General features: G+C 47.9%; 1 long non-coding RNA gene across 20 annotated transcripts in view; it reads left to right on the forward strand.

Annotated features, from left to right (window-relative positions):
* The window catches only part of LOC144322075 (uncharacterized), a 135853-nt gene that overhangs the window by 46173 nt on the left and 68290 nt on the right, over positions 1-21390 (forward strand). For 11 of the 20 annotated variants that reach the window (XR_013387640.1, XR_013387638.1, XR_013387639.1 and 8 more), the window contains one exon: positions 55-20280. The exons of 6 other annotated variants lie outside the window; for them this stretch is intronic. This is a non-coding gene — a long non-coding RNA (uncharacterized LOC144322075). Of the gene's footprint in view, positions 1-54; positions 20281-21390 lie in introns of those variants that run through there. 3 more of the 20 variants (XR_013387647.1, XR_013387645.1, XR_013387650.1) reach the window with 1 other exon arrangement.

Here is a 21390-nt window from a genome sequence, read left to right on the forward strand (position 1 = left end):
TATGCTCCTTCAGGTATCTTATGAACTGCCTTGTGTGTTCTTTCTTCACCTCAGCTTGGTTTTGGAAAAAGGGGACATAAACAGGTGCATCCGGGTCTTCATCGAAGTAACAGACCATAGATAAATAACCATCACTGACGTTCAGCTCGTAAGATGCCATATAATTAATTAATAGCAACCCCACAGGCCTCTGAGAGGGATCCTTGAACCTGAGCCTGACCCTGAGCCCGAGCTGGAGCCAGAGGTGAAGCTGAAGCCGGAGCCGGATCCAGAGCCAGAATCGGAGCTGTAGATGCCATCTCAGCTCCAGGAAAAACCAGGCATAAAATGTTTTTTTGTTTTTGTTTTTGTTTTTGTTTTTGAGGGCATAATTCTAAACTTTATTCACCTAACAAGATAGCCTCAAAATGTATAAAGCAAAACTGATAAAACAAGGGGAATTTGAAAATCCATCATTACAGTGAGAGATTTCAGAGCACTTCTTCCAATTACTGACAGGTCAGGCAAAAGACCGTTAGTAAAGATATGGGAGGTTCGGACAATCAACAAGCTCAGTGTACATATACAGAAAACAAGACTCGGAAAATAAACATTTTTCTTGAGCACATAGGGTACATTTAAAAAAACAGAGAGGGAGGCAAGTCATAAGAGACTCTTAACTCTTAAGAACCAAACTGAGGGTCGCTGGAGTGGGGGTGAGGGAGGACGGGGTAACTGGGGACAGGCATTGAGGAGGGCACGGGGTGCGATGAGCACGGGTGTTGTGTGCAGCTGATGCATCACTAAATTCTACCTCTGACACTAGTAATACAATATATGTCAATTAAATTGAACTTAGGTAAAAAAAAAATTGCCACACCTAGACATAAAGTACATCTCAAAAACTTTCTAAGAATAGGTAATAATAACAAGTTTACACTTGTTCAGGGATTCAGGGAAGGAGACCGACACCCACTTCTTAATGGAAAATATGTTCAAAAAAATGTGCAGCCATGTTTTAAATACAACACACTCCAGAATAGGGTGATATATGCCTGGGGCAGGATTGGGGTGAAAGGACTGGAGACCTTGAATCTCACTGTTCGGTCTTCAGACTTTGCCCTCGTGCCCCATTTGCATCCTTGTGCTCATCTGCTATCTCCTCTGCCTCCATCTCTCTGATTCTGGGTCTTTAGTCTCCTGCTGTGCCAGGCAGAATGTGTAGTGGGATCTAGAAGGATTTCTCTAGTTCTTTACTCTGCTGCCTCCTATTCCTGAGCCCACCATCACAATCCATAATTACCCTGAGGTTAGAGTTCCTCCAGGGCTCTGGGCATGAGAGGACTGACCTCCTGTCTGTATCCTCCTCCGTGGGCCCTAGGAGACTAGCTTCCTCCATGCCAGCCATCATTCCTCCATCTGCTTTCCATCTTCCTGGAGTCTGCTCAAATCTCATCCACTCATGTCTCCTTTACTATTGTCTTTGCACTTGAGGGTTTATACCATTTCCTTTCTTTTTTCTTTTAACTTATTTTTTATTTATTTTTAAGTTTTTATTTACATTCCGGTCAGTTAATATACAGTGTAAAATTAGTTTCAGGTGTACAATGTAGTGATTCTACACTTTCATACATCCCCCGGTACTCATCATAAATGCCTTCCTTAATACCCACCATCAATTTCATCCCTCCCCCCAGTATACCATTTTATTTCCTGACTGGCATTTTTGTGACACTTCAGGAGAGAAAGAAGACTGGGACATGTGAGTAACCTGATGTCTTTAACTGGAAGCCCTGTTTTACTTCTTTTGGAAGGAAGTACTTGTCTAAATTGTGTTACAATCTTGCCTGCCCAGTTAAAGCTCTGTTAAGTAGTACAGTGACCACATATAACCCTTTGCTGGTAATTCAGAGTCAACTTTATGAATGTACATGTTTGCCTTGGAATTATGAAGCTAAGTAGAGTAACTTGTCCCTCTGTGATGGGGACTGGGGTCACTGTGCTAAAATCCCATAAGCCTTTTTTTTTTTTTTTTAAGATTTTATTTATTTACTTGAGAGAGAGAGAGAGCATGAGAGAAAGCACAACAGGGGTAAGAACAGAGGGAGAGGGAGAAGCTGACTCTGCAGAGCAAGGAGCCCAACACAGGGCTCTTACTTAGGACTCCAGGATCACAGCCTGAGCCGAAACCAACTGAGCCACACACCCACCCTCATCACCATCCCCACCCCTGCCTTGAGCCTTTTTCCACCATCATCTCTGTCGTGGCTGCCTCTTGTGCCATTCATTTGTGATGAGGATGCAACATTATAGCACATTAACTTCCAATCTACTCCTTCTGAGTGGCTAACCCAGATGAGTGTGTGGAGTATCCTGCCACTGCCCTGCCCCTACCTGTTCTCTACCCTTACTCACACCTCCCAGTATTTGACGTTTGTTGGACTGCATCAACCAGGCAGCATGGCGTCATCATGCTTCCAGTTGGGTTTGGCCAACCCTGTAGGAGATTGGAGAATAATAGTGGGGTGCTTTATCCACCCCTCCCCCGTTACCTCTTCTGCTAGGCCTCTGGTCAGCAGAGTCTGTGTTCTCCACCCTAAAGCCACAACCCTTATAGCAGCCCACTCCTGCAGCCCTGTGTCTGTTCCACCATGGATGGGCTCCCTCGCCCTCCTCCCTTCAAGGTGGAGGTAACACCTCCCCCTCCCCCACCACCCTAGCCTATTGCTGGCTCTGGGAGGCTTCTCTTCCCCTTGTGCTTTCCTTAGTCCTGCTCACCCAGGACATAGGGGACATAGTCCTTCCTTACTCCATCTCCTTGCTTATCGGTGCAGTGCATCTGGTTCCCACTGGGACTCTGACGATACAGAAACCTTTTCTGATTTGCATCTAAAACAAGAATAGTCCCTGCAAGATTCTCCTAAGAGTTCTTTGTATGAGCTTTGTGACGTCTCTGAATGACACAGGGGATGAGGTGGGGTGGGGGGTTGGGGGGGGTGGCTTTTAAAAATTCCCATTCAAGTTTTTAGCTATAAGACATGGTAGAAGGTGCTGGATTAGTGACTTCTCCATATGGGGAAATATTACTCACTGGAGTGTTCTGAGGAGGGAAATAAGCATGTCAATAAAAGGAAACCAGGAGAGAGAATTTATGATGACTTTCAGAAATTATATGACTGACCAGAAAACATCAACAGTTTCAGAAAAATGAAGAAATAACTCCCTGAATAACAGATCCTTGTTGGGTCTTTAAGGTAAGAGTGTACATTTGGGGGACATCCAGGCCACGTCCACGTGGGATTCCCCTAGATCTGACATTAGGAGTCCTTTCAGTCAGACTCACTGAGCCTGTGTGTTTCCAGCTCAGTGGCCTCCTTGATACTTTTGCTCTGAGGAGTGTCGTGTGCTTGTTTGTCCCCTAGGATAAGGATAACCTAGAGCCCAGGGAGGCCCACAGCCTAGGCCCCGGTCACAAGTCACATGCAGGAGGAGCACCCAGAGTCCATCTGTCCTTCAGCCACACCCCGAGATCAGCCTTCACTGGGCCTCCATGACTTCCCTGCTGGAACACTCTCAGGATTCTCTTTCCTCCTCACTCTCCCAGCCTAGTCAGACCTCAGGTTTGGTTTAATTTGCACAGCCCTTTGAAGCATGCATACCTCTAGGGAAAAGGTAGAATCAAGTACTCTTCCTGGCCACCTATTTCCTGAGGTACAAAAAGGAAACATTTCACAAATGCTTTGTAAAGCAGACAACAGGAAGGGGTAGTGGCACTCTGGCTGGCGGGGCTTGCCATGTGGTATTTCACAGATGAGGGAGGTGAGATGGCTCATGGAGGCCGAGGCCCCAGCCAGGGACAGCATAGGCACAGAGCTTGGCACAGTGTCCCACTGGCCACTCTAGCAGAGCCATTAACTCTCAGCCCCCCTCCTGGGCAGGGAGGAAAATCCAGGAGTGGATTGGAGTATCACCCCAATTTCCTGGAGAGGGGACAATGAAAGCCAGAGAAGCGGGGAGTTACAGCTTCACTGGAGAGACACTCATATCTTTACAACCTGGCTTCCTTATTCAAGCTTCTTTCACTTCTAGGGCTTTTTTTTTTTTTTTTTAATTTGAGGAGTGGGGACTGGACAGTTAGAGACAGATTCGTTGTTCTGCTGGCTACCCTCCAGCGATTTAGCTTTCATCGGTTTAGCTTGTCCTCTTCCAGCCCACGCCACTCTGTGTCCATCGGCCAAGTAAGCTTAGCCGAGCCCCCTGACACCCGCCCCCCCCCCAACTGCATTCCACTCAGCAGAGTTGCAAGTGGGCCCAGGCCCCTTCCTGTTCACTCTTATTCTGTAGACGTGATGCTGTGAGGCAGACATGTAGGGACACGGACAAGAGGCAACCCATGGCTGGAGAGGGCCCTGGAGGGCTGGGGGAAGCTTCTGAGGGACGCATGATCCTTCCCACAGTGGGAGGTTCATGGTCCATGCACTGGGATGAGGCCCAGGTGGGTAGAACTCCTGCGTAACGTGTAAGCCCATGTTGTCTTTTCCGGTCCAAGCTGCCCGTTGTCCAGAGTATGCTGGAGATGGCAATTGTAGGGTGGTTGCCTCTAACCGCAAAGAGAGGAAGGAAAATTCTCAGCCTGGGCACTTGAACCAAGCACATTGTAGTCCTCAACAAGATGTTGCAAGTTCCTAATCTGAACCCAGAGGCCAGGGAGTTTAGGTATCATCTGGAACCCAGAGTTGCATGTTACCGACAAACACAGACATCCGTGCCCCTTCCTGCCCCTGCCCAAGTGGCACATCCTCAGCAGTGCCTCTGGCCTGGGTAATATCCCTGGGAAGGCCAGCTGCCTCCTCTCTATAAATGGCCCTGCAGCAGCTGTGCTGATAAGCCAGTGCTCTGGGGCGCGGCTGGGGTCCACCTTGCTGTCACTAAACCCCATTACAAACTGATGCAACCAGCTTTCAACAGACACTGCCAGAGAAGAAACATTACAACAGCGGGCCACAGTGCTTCCTCTGCCCGTGCAGGAGGCTTGCTCACCTCAGCAAAGATGGACCTCTTCCTGCCTGGGTATCGTGCTCCACCTGATTGGAGAGTGCCTTTTGTCAGGACTGTTTGAAGCCTCTCAGTGGATCTCCTTTTCCCAAAAAATCAAACCAGTGGCTTTCAATCCTGGTGGCACACTACAGTCATCAAGGATATTAAAAAATATTAATGCCTGGGCCTTAGTCTCACTGAGGCCAGCTGAATTGACCCGGGTTAAAAAAAAAAAAAATCTAAGTGTGTACTGAAGGATAACATACATGCAACAACAACAACAACACAAACCCTAAGTGGAAATCTCAGTGAATTTTCACTAAGTGAACTCCAGCTACCCGAAGTAACCAGCATCCAGATCAAGAAGCAGAACATTACCAATGTCCCCTGGTGCCCTGAAGGGTAACCACCATTCTCACTTCTAATGGTAGAAATGAGTCTTACCTGTTTTCAAGCTTTATATTATATAAAGGGAATCATACTGTATTTGGGCTCTCATGTCTGGATTCTTCCACTTAATACTGTGTTTGTGAGATTCACGCAAGCTATTGCATATGGTTGCTGTAGTCCATTCATTCTCATTGCTATAGAGCATTCAGCCGTATGGATATTACTGTTGTTGGGTATTTGGGTTTTTGGATTGTTGTTTGGGGTTTGAGGTTGTTATAACTACTACTGCTATGAGCATACCAGTGGCGGCTTTCGGACCACATTTGTATGCATGTCCATTGGGTGCATACTTAGAAGTGGAATTGCTAAGGCAGGCATGGATACGAATGTGTTCAACTTTCGTAGTCTATTTTTTTTTTAAAGATTTATTTATTTATTTATTTATTTGTTTGTTTGTTTGTTTGTTTATGATAGACAGAGAGAGAGAGAGGCAGAGACACAGGAAGAAGGAGAAGCAGGCTCTATGCCAGGAGCCCGATGTGGGACTCGATCCCGGGACTCCAGGATCATGCCCTGGGCCAAAGGCAGGTGCCACACCGCTGAGCCACCCAGGGATCCCCAACTTTCGTACTCTATACCAAATAATTTTCCAAATGGCCGTACCCATTTGCACCCCTCCAGCAATATATGAGAGTTCTGGTTGCTTCACGTCTTTGCCAGCAATTGGTATTTTATATCTTTTTCTTGTTAGCCATTCTGGAGGGTGTGCAATGGCATCACGATGTGGTTTTAATTTGCATTTCCCTGATGACTAATACAGTTGAGCACCTTTTCATATGTTTATTAGCCATTTAGATCCCCTCTTTGCAAAGTGCCTGTTTAAGTATTTGGACATGAGTATTTTTAAGAAGTTCCTTAGGTGGTTCTTATGTGCAGCCAAGGTTGAAAACCATTGAACTAAACCACAAGTTAGTATCTGCTGCTCTGTTTCTCGATGTCCTGCCCTTGAACTCAGAGTATTTTGGATCTGAGGGGACCTCATGAAGCTGGGGAAAGGTAACCTCCACCCTCCGTCCCCCACACTAAGATAAGCCTACCTGGAAGAAGCAAGAGATTGGAGCTGGAGTTTAGGCAGTTGTAAGTCTCTGGGAATGTAGCCTCTACTTCAGAAGGGCACAGAGAGAGGGCCTGTGGTGTCCAAAGCTGCCACAGACATTTCCTGACCACAAAAATGATCCCTCGCTGATCCCCCCAGAGCCCCAAGCAATCATGTGGAGGAAGTGGAGGGGCCACATGCCAGGTACTTCCCAGTTTCTAAGCGAGCATGAACAGGACACAGCTCATGTGGGGGTTGTGGTCAGACTGGGGACAGTGGAACATGTGTTACAGGGGCCTGGGTGGGGCCGAGAGCCTGCCATCTGTGGCCTTTCTCCTGGGTAAAAGGGCAGCCAGTGAGCCTCTCCCACATGAGTCCAAGCCTGGCCAGGTCTTGAGTTCTGTACATTTGCATAGAGGTCCTGTTTTGTTGTTTCTGTCACCTGTAATGGTCTCTTCTGTCCTCTGCTCCCCACCGTGGGGGCCCTGCTCCAAGACTTTCCCTCCCCAGCCCACCCCTATAGGACCCCTCACCCTGCTGAGCTCCTGCAGCACTGAGGATGAGACCACGCAGTGTGGCACCTGATGGCACACTGCTTTGTACTGGGTCTGTGCTGTCATTTGGGTTCATCTCATGTCCCCCTCTGGACTGTACTCTTACCCCAGGAACTGCTGAGCACCTCTCTCTGCTCCCCAACAGTGGGTAGAGGGCATTTGGTAACTCAGTGACAACAACTTCCAACTTGAAAAGGAAGATGCAGTGAAAATACAGACCACACACGGAGTCAGCATTTTCCTTCCCTCAGACTGGAGCTGTGCAGGTATTGAGCAGAGCTGCCTTTTGTGGGCTCCCTGTTGGCACATCCCATGTCTGGAGCAAGGAGCTCTGTGCAGTGAGTCTGGAGTGGGACCACCAGCAGGGGACTAGGATGCTGGTGCCCGGCTTGGTATGCATAAAGGCCCCTTAGGCAGAAGGGCTCTGGACGCCCTGATGGAATTCACCGTGGTGTCCAGAGCTCAGCAAGCAGGGGTGCAGCCTCGCCAGGACCCATCCACATGCTATTTGAAAAGAGCACAGTCCACTTTCTGTTGACTGAAGTCCTGCCAACCATGTGGCATGAGATGGAGGCACATAGGCAAGGTTGACATTTGGTAGGCTGGTGAGCATGGAGCCAACTCTGGGCTGTCAGTCGTGCCATGTTCCATGGATTCAGGCCCATCTTGGAAATCGCTCCGGACATAGAGCCTTTCGTGTCTGGTGGTCTAAGTACAGATGTTGGTGTTCTCTTGACTGGTGTAAATGGTAGTCTGCACCAACCAGAGACCAGAGTGCTATCTGAAGCCTGGAATACTAACAGGGAGAACACATGGCAGTGCCTGAGGGTTCCAGTTGCTTTACGTCCTTGCCAACAACTGGCACATTCTGTCTTTGGCCATCTGAGTCTCATAAAAAGAGAGACCCCTCTCCTTCCACTGAGAATGCATCACAGCCTCTCCCCTTTCACCAGGGCCCCCTCCCAGCAATCTTGCCCTTTAGTTCTTTCAAACCTGGGTCTTCAGGCTCTACTCTACTGGCTGCCATGGTTCAATGTTTGACGTGCTCATGCCAACATTGTCTGTGTGATGCTTCCTCCACCCTCTGTCCCCATGCAGCACAGCCATGCTGTCTGCCTTTCACAGCCAAGACTCTGGAAAGAGACATCTCTCTCCTCCTCCTCTTCCTCCTCAATACTTACTCAGCAAGTATTCATTTTACCCCTGCCTGTGCTGGGCACAGTAGGGTTCAACAGTGAGCAAGACCATCTGGCCCTGCTCTCATGAAGCTTACAGCTGAGTCTGGAAGACACACATGAATTATTAACAGGTGCTTACGTAATGGCGGTTGTGATAAGCGCCGCCATAGCCCAACAGCACAGGCCACGTCCTCTCTGCACTTGAGTACCTGCAAATGTCCACAGATCCTTTGAAGCTCCCACATCTGCCACCTTCCCAACACTGCATTGCATAACAGGGTGGTCCTTTTGTCCCAGAACAGCCTTGGTTTTAACTGCTCTGTGCAGAGATGAAATCCAAGGGCGGAAACCAGATCACACTCACCTCAAAGTCTCCTGCTCAGCATAGAGCCCAGAGCATCAGAGATGCTTAGTAGATGAATGTAAACTCTTGCCAAGACTGAGCCAAAGTGTGTGAATGTCTCCACGGGCTGAGAATCATTGCTTGCTTGCTTGCCTTTTTTTTTTTTTATGTACTTGTTTCCTTTTATATGGTAACTTGGGTTAGGTCATAACAATGTGAATTTACTTAAAGATACTGAACTGTACACTTAAAATGGTTAAGACGGTAGAATTTATGTTGTGTGTACTTTACCACAATTTTAAAGAATATATATAATGCAAAGAATAAGTACAGACAAAGGGAATAAGGGAGAAAGGTCCATATTATCAAGAGATAAAGGACAAAGGCTTTGATCCAGGATTTGATCCAGACAGAATTGGATTAAAAAATAAGTAATTTGAGGTAGGTAAATGCAAGTCAAAACCATAATAAGATATGACTTCACACCCATCAGGATGGCTATTATCAAAAAAATAGAAAATAGCAAGTATTGGCAAGGATGTGGAGAAATTAGAACTCTGCGCATTGCTGGTGGGAATGTAAAATGGCATATTTGCTGTGGGGAATGGTATCGTGTCTACTGAAAAAATTAAACATAGAAATACTATATGATCTGGCAATTTTAATTCTAGATATATACCCAAACAATTGAAAGCAGGAACTCAAAGAAGTATTTTTACACCCATGTTCATATAAGCATTACTCATAATAACCAAAAAGTGAAAACAATCCAAATGTCCATTGACAGATGAACAGATAAACAAAATGTAGTATACACATGAAATGGAATATTATTCAGCCTGAAAAAGGATGGAAATTCCCCTACATGGTAAGGCATAGATGAACCTTGAAAACATTATACTAAGAAGTGGAATGAGCCAGACAGAAAAGGACAAGTATTGTATTGTCCCTCATTTGTATGGGGTAGCTAGAGTAGTCAGATGCATAGAAATAGAAAGTAAAGTGGTAGCAGCCAGTGGCCGGTGGTTGGAAGGGAATATGGAATTAGTCTAATGGGTTTGGTGTTTCTATTGAGGACAATAGAAAATTTTTAGAGCTGGATGGTAGTGATGGCTGCTTATACATTCAACTTATCATCATTAAATTGCACACTTGGGATCCCTGGGTGGCGCAGCGGTTTGGCGCCTGCCTTTGGCCCAGGGTGCGATCCTGGAAACCCGGGATCGAATCCCACATCGGGCTCCCGGTGCATGGAGCCTGCTTCTCCCTCTGCCTATATCTCTGCCTCTCTCTCTCTCTCTGTGACTATCATTAATAAAAAAAATAAAATAAAATAAAAATAAAAATAAATTGCACACTTAACAGTGCTCGAAATGGGACACCTGGCTGGCTCATTTGGAGGAGCGTGTGGCTTGATCTCAGAATTGTGAATTCAAGTCCCACTGTGGGTGTAGAGATTATGTAAATAAATAAAACTTTTTATTATATATTTATTTTTAAATATTTTTAAAAAGATTTTATTCATTTATTCATGAGAGACACAGAGACATAGGCAGAAACAGGCTCCCCGTGGGGTGCCCAATGTGGGACTCGATCCCAGGACCCCAGGATCACGACCTGAGCCGAAGGCAGACACTCAACCACTGGGCCACCCAGGTGTCCCTATTTTTAAATATTTTATTTATTTATTTGAGAGAGAGAGAGAGAGAGAGAGAGAGAGAGAACAAGCAGGGGGAGGGGCAAAGGGAGAGGGAGCAGCAGACTTCCCACTGAACAGGGGCCCATTGATGTGTGGCTCTATCTCTATGATCCTGGGATCATGACCTGAGCCAAAGGCAGACGCTTAGCCAACTGAACTACCCAACCACCCCATAAAGAAAACTTTTTTGAAAATGGTTAAAATGGTAAATTCTATGTTATATATGTTTCACCAAATTTTTTTAAAATGTAATATAAGCACATTATGAACATTTTAGAAACTGTTGGTAAGCACAAAGGGAAAAAATTTAAACCTTACCAGCTAGAAACATCCGCTGTTAAAAATGAGGTGAGTACCTTTCTATTCCTCTCTTTCCTTTCTCTCTCTCAAAAACAAATATGTATGTATATCTACCGATCTATCTTTGGAGACCATATTCAACCTATGGGAAGTCTCTTCCTCACATCCATCTCTCAACTATTCGTGTCAATGCTGCTTCCTCCCTTTGAGGCTCCCAGGACAAGTCTGTTCCTGTTCTGGACATCAGTTCTTTGAACAATTTCTCACACCTAACTTTTGATCTGTGTTTCTAAGAACATGATACTAGAGTGGGACTGGTAATGTGTTAGGAGGGGTCAGAGAAAACAGCAAGTGCCTCTCCCCATTCTCAGCTTCCACACATCTTCGGTAGGTCTACATGAGCGTGTTGGCTTCTTGTATAATGCACTCGTTGTGAGTCCTACGGAAGCCACTGGTGACCAAACCCCTGAGTATCTTGGTCCAGGCTGCCCTTCCCCAGGGCCCTGTGCTCTGCCTTGTTTTCCTTGCTTCTTGGACCTGGTGCTGGGCCTCATTATCCCTGGTGCTAGCCCCAAGATCTGACTTCTGTAGCCTGTCAGGAGCCTGTGACCTCGTGCCCCAAAGAGCACATCCTTCCCCTCTCTACCGTGAGGGAGCTACGAGAAGCGTGAGGGCCCCACAGCCTCTGACCCCTGCTGGGCCCAGTGGAGGAGCAGCTGCTTCCTCTCTTCCTCCCATGAGAAGTGGGCCTCCTGCCCCATCCCAGGCACCACTGTGCCCTGCAGAGCTACAAGTCAGCAGGAATGAGCAAAGCTATCAGAAAGAGGGGTTCCCCCCACCATGTGGGCTAGGTGGGCTATATTAGCTGCCCTGCTTCTGCTGCCATTAAGTACTGGCCCCAGAGCCATATATCCCAGCTGTCACATCCTATGGATGTGCCCCCAGACTCTCACATTTGGGCCCAACTATATCCTCCTTCCCTACCTTTGCCACCTGGTCTAGTAGGCAGAGCTTGGCCAGCTTCATCAGCAGTGAAAAATGAAGCAAGAGGCCCCAGCCATGCAGGTGACTGAAGTTCATGTCTGTACCCCCTGATTAGAGATGGTTGATGACTTCATTTGCTTGCAGATCCAGCCACAGACATAAGACCCTTCTCTCTTGGCTTTCAGGCTTCCACAGAAGGGTTTATTTAAGGTTTCAACCAGGATCTTTACAGCCCAGTCCTGAGAAGATTATCTTTTTTATTGCAACTTTGATTAATGATTGATCAAAAACTGATACTAGAAACACCGAAGAACAAATTTGCCCTAGAGATTAGGAAAGGTCTACATCTGCCAGGCTTGGGGAGCTCACCACCTGCTCCCTCCAAGGTCAAACTGGGGCAAGGGTACATTGGAAGGCCCACCTCAAATACAGTCACACACATGTGACACACATGGACACACACACACACTCAGGGCAAAAAAACAAAAACATAAGCGTCCTTACAGTCTTTTTGGAATTACATAGGCTATAAATTACAAATAAACGGAACAAGGGACAGAACAAAAGGACCTAAAGGCTCTTAATAGAACTTTTCTCGCTTCATTTCTATGAATGCCTATTACAAATTAGCACCTTAAGGAGAAATGTGGAATGTGGGGAATAGAGGAGTTTGTGTGAAGACCATAGGCTGGGCTTTCCATAGACCTCGAGGCCCAGGGAACTGACATCTGAAGCATGGTCAACACCAGCGAGGGAAAGGGAGGAGATTCTGAACAACGTTCCTTCCACCAGCGCTCCTGGCAGGAAGAGCCTTGGAGAGGGAATGGGCTGCGCTCCAGCTGTACTCTGGCTGTTTTGATGGTCTCTGAGGCTGTGACTGCCTAGCAGGGCCCCCGGGCCACATCAGAACCATTGACGGGCCCAAACCTCCCCCCTCAGCAACTGGGGAGCCAAGAATCTGAATTGAACAAACCTCCCATACAGGGGCTTCAGCCAGTCTCCACCCTCCGGGAGCCCCAGGAAACAGGTGCTGGTGGGAACACATTCCTTGCCCCTCAGCTCCTCTGTGGTGCCCCGGGGGCATGGGGAGTGGAGCTGCTTCTCAATGGAACCTGGAAAATGAAACTGGAAATCACAGCCTCGCCACCCTGAGTGCTGGGGTTTCTTTTCCACGGGGAGTCCCCAGTGGGGGAGAGCAGCCTGTTTAGTGAGGCAACGAGGGCTTTCCAGAAGCAGCCTGGTGGTGGGCACACTACACGCCACCTTGGCAGCCTGCAGGCTGGGTGGCGCCCGCGCAGGGAGGGCCATGGCCACTCACCAGCTTCCTCTGAAGCTGGCAGGTTTGCTGGCAGCACTTCTAGGGTTTCCTCACTAGGAAAAGGTAATTTCACCACTTAGGTTGAAAAGCTCTTTTCAGAGGTACTTTGGGAAAGGGTCCTGGGCTCTCGCTTAATCTAAAATATGTTTCATTCCAAAACCGTTTCTCAGAAATCAGCATTTCATTCCAGCAGCGTCTTGCCACACCGGCTCCCTTCAGGAACGCTTTGGCCTGCCAGTGCTCTCCCACATGCACACGCAGCACCCTGATGAGGAGGGATGGAGGTGCTTGAGACCCCAAATCCTGGTCCTACCCCCTCCCCAACTCCAGCCACCCCAACAGGTGCCAGAGCTCGGAGTTCATGCTTACTCAGGCACAGGTACCAAAAACAGTCTTGGTCCCAGCCAAGACACTGCTCAGGGGCAGCTTTGACGACACCAGCAGAGCAGCTTTCACAGCTGCAGATTTCTTAAAGGGACTGAAGGCATGAGATGAGGACTGTGGGATGTGGGCCAAGAACCATCCCCACCCTACAGCTCCACACCAGCCCTCTGTCCTCCATGTCACTCGTCTCAGAGAATGGCTGCCCTAATCTGCAGGCCCACCACATACTCCTTTGATTAAGACCCTGCAGGTGCGCCTTCTAGAGCCCTGTGCTCTTCAGTTGTCTATTTTTTTTTAAGATTTATTTTTATTTATTTATGATAGAGAGAGAGAGAGAGGCAGAGACAGGCAGAGGGAGAAGCAGGCTCCATGCAGGGAGCCCGATGCGGGACTCGATCCCAGGACTCCAGGATCGTGCCCTGGGCCAAAGGCAAGTGCCAAACCACTGAGCCACCCAGGGATCCCCAGTTGTCTTTGGGAGTATTTGCCTCCTGTGTCCCACCCTGAAACTAAAACTGCCAGGACCCAGAATTTGGTCTGTACGGTTCACCACTGTGTCATCCATGCTTGGAACAGTGCCTGACACATTGTCGGTGTGCAAAAAAGCATGTTCAATGTACGAGGATAGCCTGAAGAGCCCAAGAAAAGGACAGTGTGTCAGGAGGGGGTCTGCAGTGGCATTCCTCAGTGTCCAACCTCGTACCAGCAGTTGAGATGCTGTGAACAGATGTCCCAGCTCTGCTGCCCATGGTCCCCAGACACACCAGTCCGTGGAATGGGTTGACTACTGTCCTGGGGTGTGCAGGAGGTTTCTCGGGGCCACGGCAGGGGCTTCCTCTGTGGTACCTCCTCCAAAGGGCCTGGCTTTGTGCCCCCCCCCCTCCCCCGCCCTTACCTGACAGATGGACTTACATAGCCTCTTCTAGATAGGCCAGGACTCTTGGCTCCCTGGGATACCTAGAAAAGAAAGGCCACTTTTAGCCTCAGGGGGTCAAGAGGTGAGGGTGTGGGCAGAGGCATGATGCCAGTGGATAGCCCTCTAGGAGTAGATGTGGGCAGCTCTGTCTTCAAGTCCTACATTCTTTCAATCTTAGCCTCACTTTCTCACTGTAAATGGGATTTGTTCTTATGTATGTGCTTTGAAAAGCAATAGAACAGAAGATAATAGAAATTTGGAATCGAGCTGTCTAGGATAAAAATCCCAGCTCTGTCATTCACAGGCTGTGTGACCTTGAGCCAATCACTGAATCCCTCTTTCCCTCCTTTTTTCTCTCCCATAAAGTAGGAAAAAGGATAGTGGGTTCTGTGAGTTAAGTCATGTTCCGGACACATGATGAGGGCTCAGTCATCACTATTACTACCTTCCCCGGGCTTACAGGATCTAACAAGACAGCAGCATATGTAAGCACAGTCTCTAGACTTGAAGGCAGTGTACAAATATGAGGAAAGAGCATTGTTTTGGAAATACTGAAGGCACAGCTTCTCTCCCACATTTGTCTGGGGTGGGGCAACAGTTTCCCTTATTCAGTGTTAGACTAGAGATGCACAAAAGGGAGGTGAAAAACAGAAACCGCCGACCGTTTGAGCTGTAAGCTGCACCAAAGCAGTGTGGCCGGTGCAGATGGTAAGGGCCCGGGCAGGCCCACTTCCTCCCTGCGTGCCATGGGTCTTCCTCATACCAGCCGCTTCCCAAAGCTGCAGGAAGTGGGGCCAGAAACTCCTCAGGGTGTGTGCAGGGAGGCCTGAGCAGGAGTCGGCAGCTGCCAGGGTGAGAACAGAAAACTTGGAGGTCTTTGATGGGTCCTGGGGCCACTGGGGCCATAGCCCCTTGCCCTTTCTCTGCCCAGCATGGGTTTGTAGCAGACTTTTCTCTCTTGAGCTTGCAAGCTGTTGTGCAGGAGGCGTCCAACCCGTGAGAGGCAGGCTGGAGAAGAGAGCCGAATCTTTTCTCAAAGGAAATGCAGTTGTGGTTTGGAGACGTTCATTTCACATCTGTGGTTGGCGTTTCCCAGGGTTCTAAGAGGTGAATGCAGGGTCAGCCCCATGTCGCCAAATAAGGTTCACCAGTGACCTTAGCAACAGGCTTTGCTGCCCATTGGCTGCCACTGCTGCCGCCTGCCAGTGCAGCTTCCTGGAGGCCTGAAGGGCTGAAGCTCTCACATGTGCAGGGATCCAGCTGCTCCCTGTCAGAAATCAGTGCCCTTTGAAGCAACCGCAGATAGAGAGAAAGCTCTGGGCAAAGGTGCCTGGGTTCCTGCGTTTCAGAGTCCACCCTGCCAGCACTCCACTGACCATTCTCACACAGCCTTGGATCAGCTCCCTCAGCTTGGTGGCCTGGTCCCAGCTTGCTAACAGGAGCTGTGCCCTCCCCCTCCACACCCTACTTCCTGCACTGGCTGTCAACATTGGAACTCCAGAGGTCCCATTTCATAGTCCTGCTCATTTCTCCTTTGTGCTGACACTCTGCTAAGCTCCTTCTTCAAAGTATCTCTGTCTTCTTAAAAGATTTTATTTATTTATTAGAGAGAGAGCACAAGCAGGATGGGGGGCAGAGGGAGAGGGAGAAGCAGACTCTGCTGAGCAGGGAGCCTAACACAGGGCTTGGTCCCAGGACCCCAGGATTATGACCTTAACCCGACTGAGCCACCCAGGTGCCCTTCATGTTAAATCTTAACTCAGTAACCCAGTGAGTCAGCCCCATTTTATAGATGGGGAAGCTAAGACCAAAAGAAGTCAGCTAACTGGCCTAAGACTGCATCAGTAAGTAGGCAAGCCACAAGCTGAACCCACTTTACACAGGCCCAGATCCCATGCTATGAACTGCCATACTGTACTGGCAGTCACTCTGCATCTCGTGCCTCAATGCCTTCATCTGTGATGTGGGGATGATAACATGTTACTGTCAGTGTTGGTGCACAGTGAAGACTGCGTGGAGTCACCTACGTGCAGGAACCTAGGGCAAAGTGCACTTTGGTAGTGCACCTTGGCGCCTGCTAGGGCTGCTACATGGGCAGCTTGCATGTTCCTCTCCCACAGAGTGTGCTGCTGAAACACTGAGGTTTGTGAACCGGACTTCTCTGTGGCCCTCATATTTAGTTTCCACTTCCTCATTCTCAGCCTCCTCCCACCCCCACTCAACTGCATCCCCGAGATAGGGAGGCCAGAGCCCAGCCTGCTGCCAAGGGGCCGTGAGCTATGGGTACCAGAGGGCACAGGGTGTGTGGGCTGGAGGAGACAAGGTGCTGAAGATGGAAGGTAGGCTGATCTGATCTAGCTGCAAGAGCAGCCATACCTCATTTCCTCTACCCCAGGCAAAGCGGGGTATGACAGCACTATTTCCCTGAGAACCATTTTCAGAATTTAAAAGTATAGAGGCACCTGGGTGACTCAGTGGTTGAGCATCTGCCTTTGTCTCGAGGGTCATGATCCCAGAGTCCTGGGATCGAGTCCCACGTCGGGCTCCCTGCAAGGAGCCTGCTTCTTCCTCTGCCTGTGTCTCTGCCTCTCTCTGTGTGTCTCTCATGAATGAATAAATAAAATCTTTAAAAAGAAAAACAAAGTATATCTGGCAATCTGGTAAAGAAGATACACATCCCTATAACCCAACAGCTCCACTCCTCAAGAGTCTGCTCTGACCAAACTCTTACCTACCATGTGCATGACACTATCCACACAACACCAGGAAGAGCCCAAATGCCTATCATCAGCATTAGAGAAGGCACAGAAATTGTGCAACATTCTTCCAATGAAAATGAATGAACTACAGTGACTTGCAATAGCTGTAATATTGGATAATAATATTGTAAGAATGACTGACTCTCGTCAACATAATATGCACAAAGGAATGCATATGGTATAATTCCTTTCAGGCAAAGTTTAACCACTAGCAAAGCCAGACTGTATTGTTTTAAGGGTATAGGCAGAAGAGGTAAAACTATAGAAAACACAAAAATTACTGTCACAAAAGTCAGTTTAGGCATGACCACAGGAGAGGGTGCAGGTTGTGATAAGGAGTGGCCTACGGGGGTCTTGGAGGGGGTTGGTGTTGTTTCATCTGTTGACCTGGTGGTGGTTATACAAATATTTGCTTTATATTTTACACTTATTAAGCTGAACGTTATGTTATTAAAAACACTGAACATATGTGTTGTGTGTATTTATGCATAATTACTGTCTCTCAATGAGGAATAAAAGTGTGCGTATGTTCAATCCAGTGTGTGGACAGGGCTGTAGTGGAGGCTGTACCTGAGCCAGCCTCTTTTTTTTTTTTCCTCATGAAGCCATCATCTGTCCTGAGGAAAGCTGGCTGGCTCAGCTCCTCATCAGTTGGCATTAGAGTGGTGGCCCAGGGGCCGGTGGGGATGGTTTGTTGAGGAGCAGATATTGACCTCATTGCGCCCTGACACCGTTGTATTCTTCTACATGGAAAGAAGATACTCAGGGTCTCAACCAGGAATAAAAATAGGTTCTCCAAAAAACAAAAACAAAAACAAAACTCCTCAAGATGCCACACTGGTTGCTAACTTGTAGCTTTTAGCTTTTACTGCAGACCAAGGGACCTTGGAGGGAGTGGAAGATACAGACTGGTATGCAATTTAGGTTTGGAAGACATCCTTTGACATGTCACCACTGCTGGGGAAGGCCTACTAGTGATTCCTGACCAGTAGTTCACCTTAAGGGCCTGGCATTTTCTAAGGTTGTGACTTGTTTTATTCATCTTTATCTTTCTAGACTGGAATAGGCCAGGGATGACAGCCAATGAATGTTTGTTGTGTGAACAAGTGTGTAGAGTATATGCTGTGAAAGGTAAGGCTTCATCAGGTGCCAGAGAAACAGCCCACCAGGCTCCCTCCTCTGATCTGTCTCCAGACAGCCTAGCCAGCTAGAGCAGGCTTCCTCAGGGGGTGCCCCAAGCTGACGCCCATTGGCAGCTAGCTCATCAGGTGTTACAGACGACCCTCCTCTTTCTTTCCAAGCTAAATATCGCCAATTTCTACAACTGTTTGCCTTACAGCCCTCAGCATTCCAGTTGTCTAGCCTGGAGAGGCAAAGAGCATCCAGATGTAGTCTGAACGTGGATGCAGACGAAAAATCAGGGTTTGTGTGCTTTGGCAGTTGCTGTGTTCAAGCTGCGATGGTGACAGCTGCTGGTATGGCCTCTGACATGGTAGAAGGTTTAGGGTTGCTGCTAATCATCTTTCTTTCTTTGGCATGGCCTATACATAGACACTTTTGTGAGGTTATACCCCATGCTGGATGGCCCTTTTCACCAGTGTTATATTTTCCCTCAGCTCACCTGGAGGCTCCCTGAGAGCTGGCTTATGGTAGGCACTCCATAGATATTAGCTCATAGTACTTATTTTATTGTTTTATTATTTGAATAAACAGTCATGGATTCAGTGTCATTCACTGAGCATATACAATGTGTCAGACATTGCTGGGTGCCAGAATAGAGCGGGAACAGAATAGGCCTGTCACTGCTCCCAGAGCCTCCGGATGCTCTGAGAAGACTTGTTTACTGAATGATAAACCCTGGTTGAGTTCATTGTGATCATCACTGCTGCCACCAGACATTCACTGGGTGCTTTCTGTGTGTTCAATTCACAACCCTCCTTCCCCTCAGTGCTGGAATGTGGGAGCTGTTGAGGATGACACCACTGGGGAGGCGAGGAGCAGTGAGCTTGAAGCAAACTTACTAGTGGTCAAGTCCTAGCTCTGCCACACATGAACCACATGAGCATGGGTGAGTTCACTTGGGCTCTCTGAGCTTCAGTTATATTGCCATTGAAAGTTGAGATCACAATACATCCCTCAAAGGCAAGAGAGAATCAGATAGGGTCCCCACACTGCACAACCCCAGGGGGTGCTGTTCATATTTTAGTCTCTGCAGGAGCTGGTGGCCTGGGATTAAATGAGAGCACTTTTGCAAAGAGGTCTAAAATTAACAGTCATCAAATGGCAGCTATTGTTATGCACGAATTAGAGGGAAGCGGGGTCACCGCAGGCCAGCAGGCTGCACAGGAGCTGCCAGGCTTTGTTCTTCAAGGAAGGGCAGGGCTCTGAGAAGTGCAGCCTGTGATGCAGGCAAATGCCAGGAGGCAGGGACTCCCAGGGCAAGTCTGAGTAAGGAATGGCCTGAGTAGGGAATTCTCTAGGCACAGAGGAGCCCCAGAAGCTGGGCAGGGAGCAGGGATGGATGAGAGCAAGGTGAAGTCTTTTCATTATTGGACTGCAAAGGACCCTCAAGAGCATCTTGTCCAGCCTCTTGTCTCACCAGGTCTGCAGGGGCTAGGCAGGGGAAGGCATGAGTCTCCAAGCAACTATCTGGGCCAGGACTCCTACCTGTGCAGACTCCAGTTCAACCCCAGTTTGTGGCCCCATAAAAGGAGGTCCCTGGCATTTTTGACACATAACTATATGTAAGTTTTTTCTGACTGTAAAAGTAGTTATAGGTCATTGTAGAGCATTTTTAAGTTATGGAAACATAAAAAATAAATATAATCACTTATAATCCCACCACCCAAATGTAATCACCATTAGTGTTCTGAAGCATTTCTTCCAGTAGGTATTTCACATAAAATTATACATTATATATGCATTAGATTGGAATTATATTGTGTATAATTTCATGTTCTGTTTTTTTTTTTTCCTATAAAAAATGCGTTTTTATGAGAAGGAGGGCTGTTTTCAATCTAAAAGAAACTCTAGAAAATTTTTTTCCTTAAGAAAAAAGGAAAAGGACAAAAGTTCCCATCTGTGGTGGTTGGGAGGACACTCTGCTGGCTGCAGAGTGGCTCTGCCTCATGTCTGGTGGGAGCTCCGAGGGAGGGGCTCAGAGAGAGAAAAGCATTTCTCCTCTCCTGGCCAGGCCGTGCAGCCTCCTGCCTGGGGCAAAAAGGAGTTGATGAATGTGCCCTCACCCTTCCTTCCTCAACACAGGATGTGTGATCATCCACTCCCTCTAAAGGCACATGTGTGGTTGTGATCGCTATTGTTTATTAATAAAAACAGCATCTCAGTTGGTGCAGCATGTTTTCTTTTGTGCTACCTACCCCTGTGAGGCAGTAAGACAAAAGCTGTTATACCCGTTGTATAGATGAAGAAACTGAGGCTACAGGAGGTCTCATTTGAGGCAACACAGCTAGTACGTGGCAGAGCCAGGACTTGATGCAGATCTGGCTGACATCCAATTTAGGGATTTTTCCTCAAAACTTTTTTCCCCCTAGTCCTAGCTTTTTTTGAGTTAAATCGGATGCCCTTATGAAACCAAAGATTGAGAGTGCTATAAGTATAATGCGTGTGTGGAAAAGGACAGAAGCCCACCCTGGGAATCTTAAACCAAGCCCTGGCTCAGGTGCTGAGTGGCCTGACCTCTGAGCACCTCTTCTAGGACAGCTCAGAGCCAGCACCACTGGAGATTAAGGGGGTGGGTTCAAGGAAGAAGCTGTTACCTGTAGACATGTCCAGCAGAGCCACTATTTTTCAGGCATCCTTCTTGACCCACCTAGGCCATGGAGGCTCACTCTCTGCCCAGCACACTAGAGTCTCAGTGACTCCCGTAACAGAATAGGGTCTGCCACAGAGAGACTCTGGGGCTCTGTGAGACAGACTCTAACCAAGGGACTTGGGGCAGCTGCATCCCTCAGCTGGTTTCCCTTATTGCTGCTGTCACAAAGTACCATAAATTAAGTGGCTTAAAACAACACAGATTACAGTTCTGTGGGTCAGAAGTCCAAAATCGGTCTCCCTGGCCTAAACTCACAGTGTCAGCAGGGCTCCATTCCTTTCCAGAGGCTCTAGTAAGAGAATCTGTTTCCTAGTCCTTTCTTATCACCCTTCAGAAGCCACCTGCATTCCTTGGCTTGTGGCCCCTTTCTCCATCTTCAAAGCCAGCAGTGGCTGGTCCACTCTTTCACATAATGCCACATCCCTGGTTCTGTCTCTCCTCCCTCCTTCTTCCCCACTTAAGGACACTCAAGTGACTACACTGGATCCATCCAGATAATCCAGGATAATCTCTTTATTTTACATAGCTGATTAGCAACCTTATTTCTATCTGCAACCTTCAATTCCCTGTTGCCATTAAGATAACATATTCACAGATTACATGCATTAGGATGTGGACATC

The sequence above is a fragment of the Canis aureus genome, chromosome 10 (assembly GCF_053574225.1).
Source record: "Canis aureus isolate CA01 chromosome 10, VMU_Caureus_v.1.0, whole genome shotgun sequence".
Classification (NCBI taxonomy): domain Eukaryota; kingdom Metazoa; phylum Chordata; class Mammalia; order Carnivora; family Canidae; genus Canis; species Canis aureus.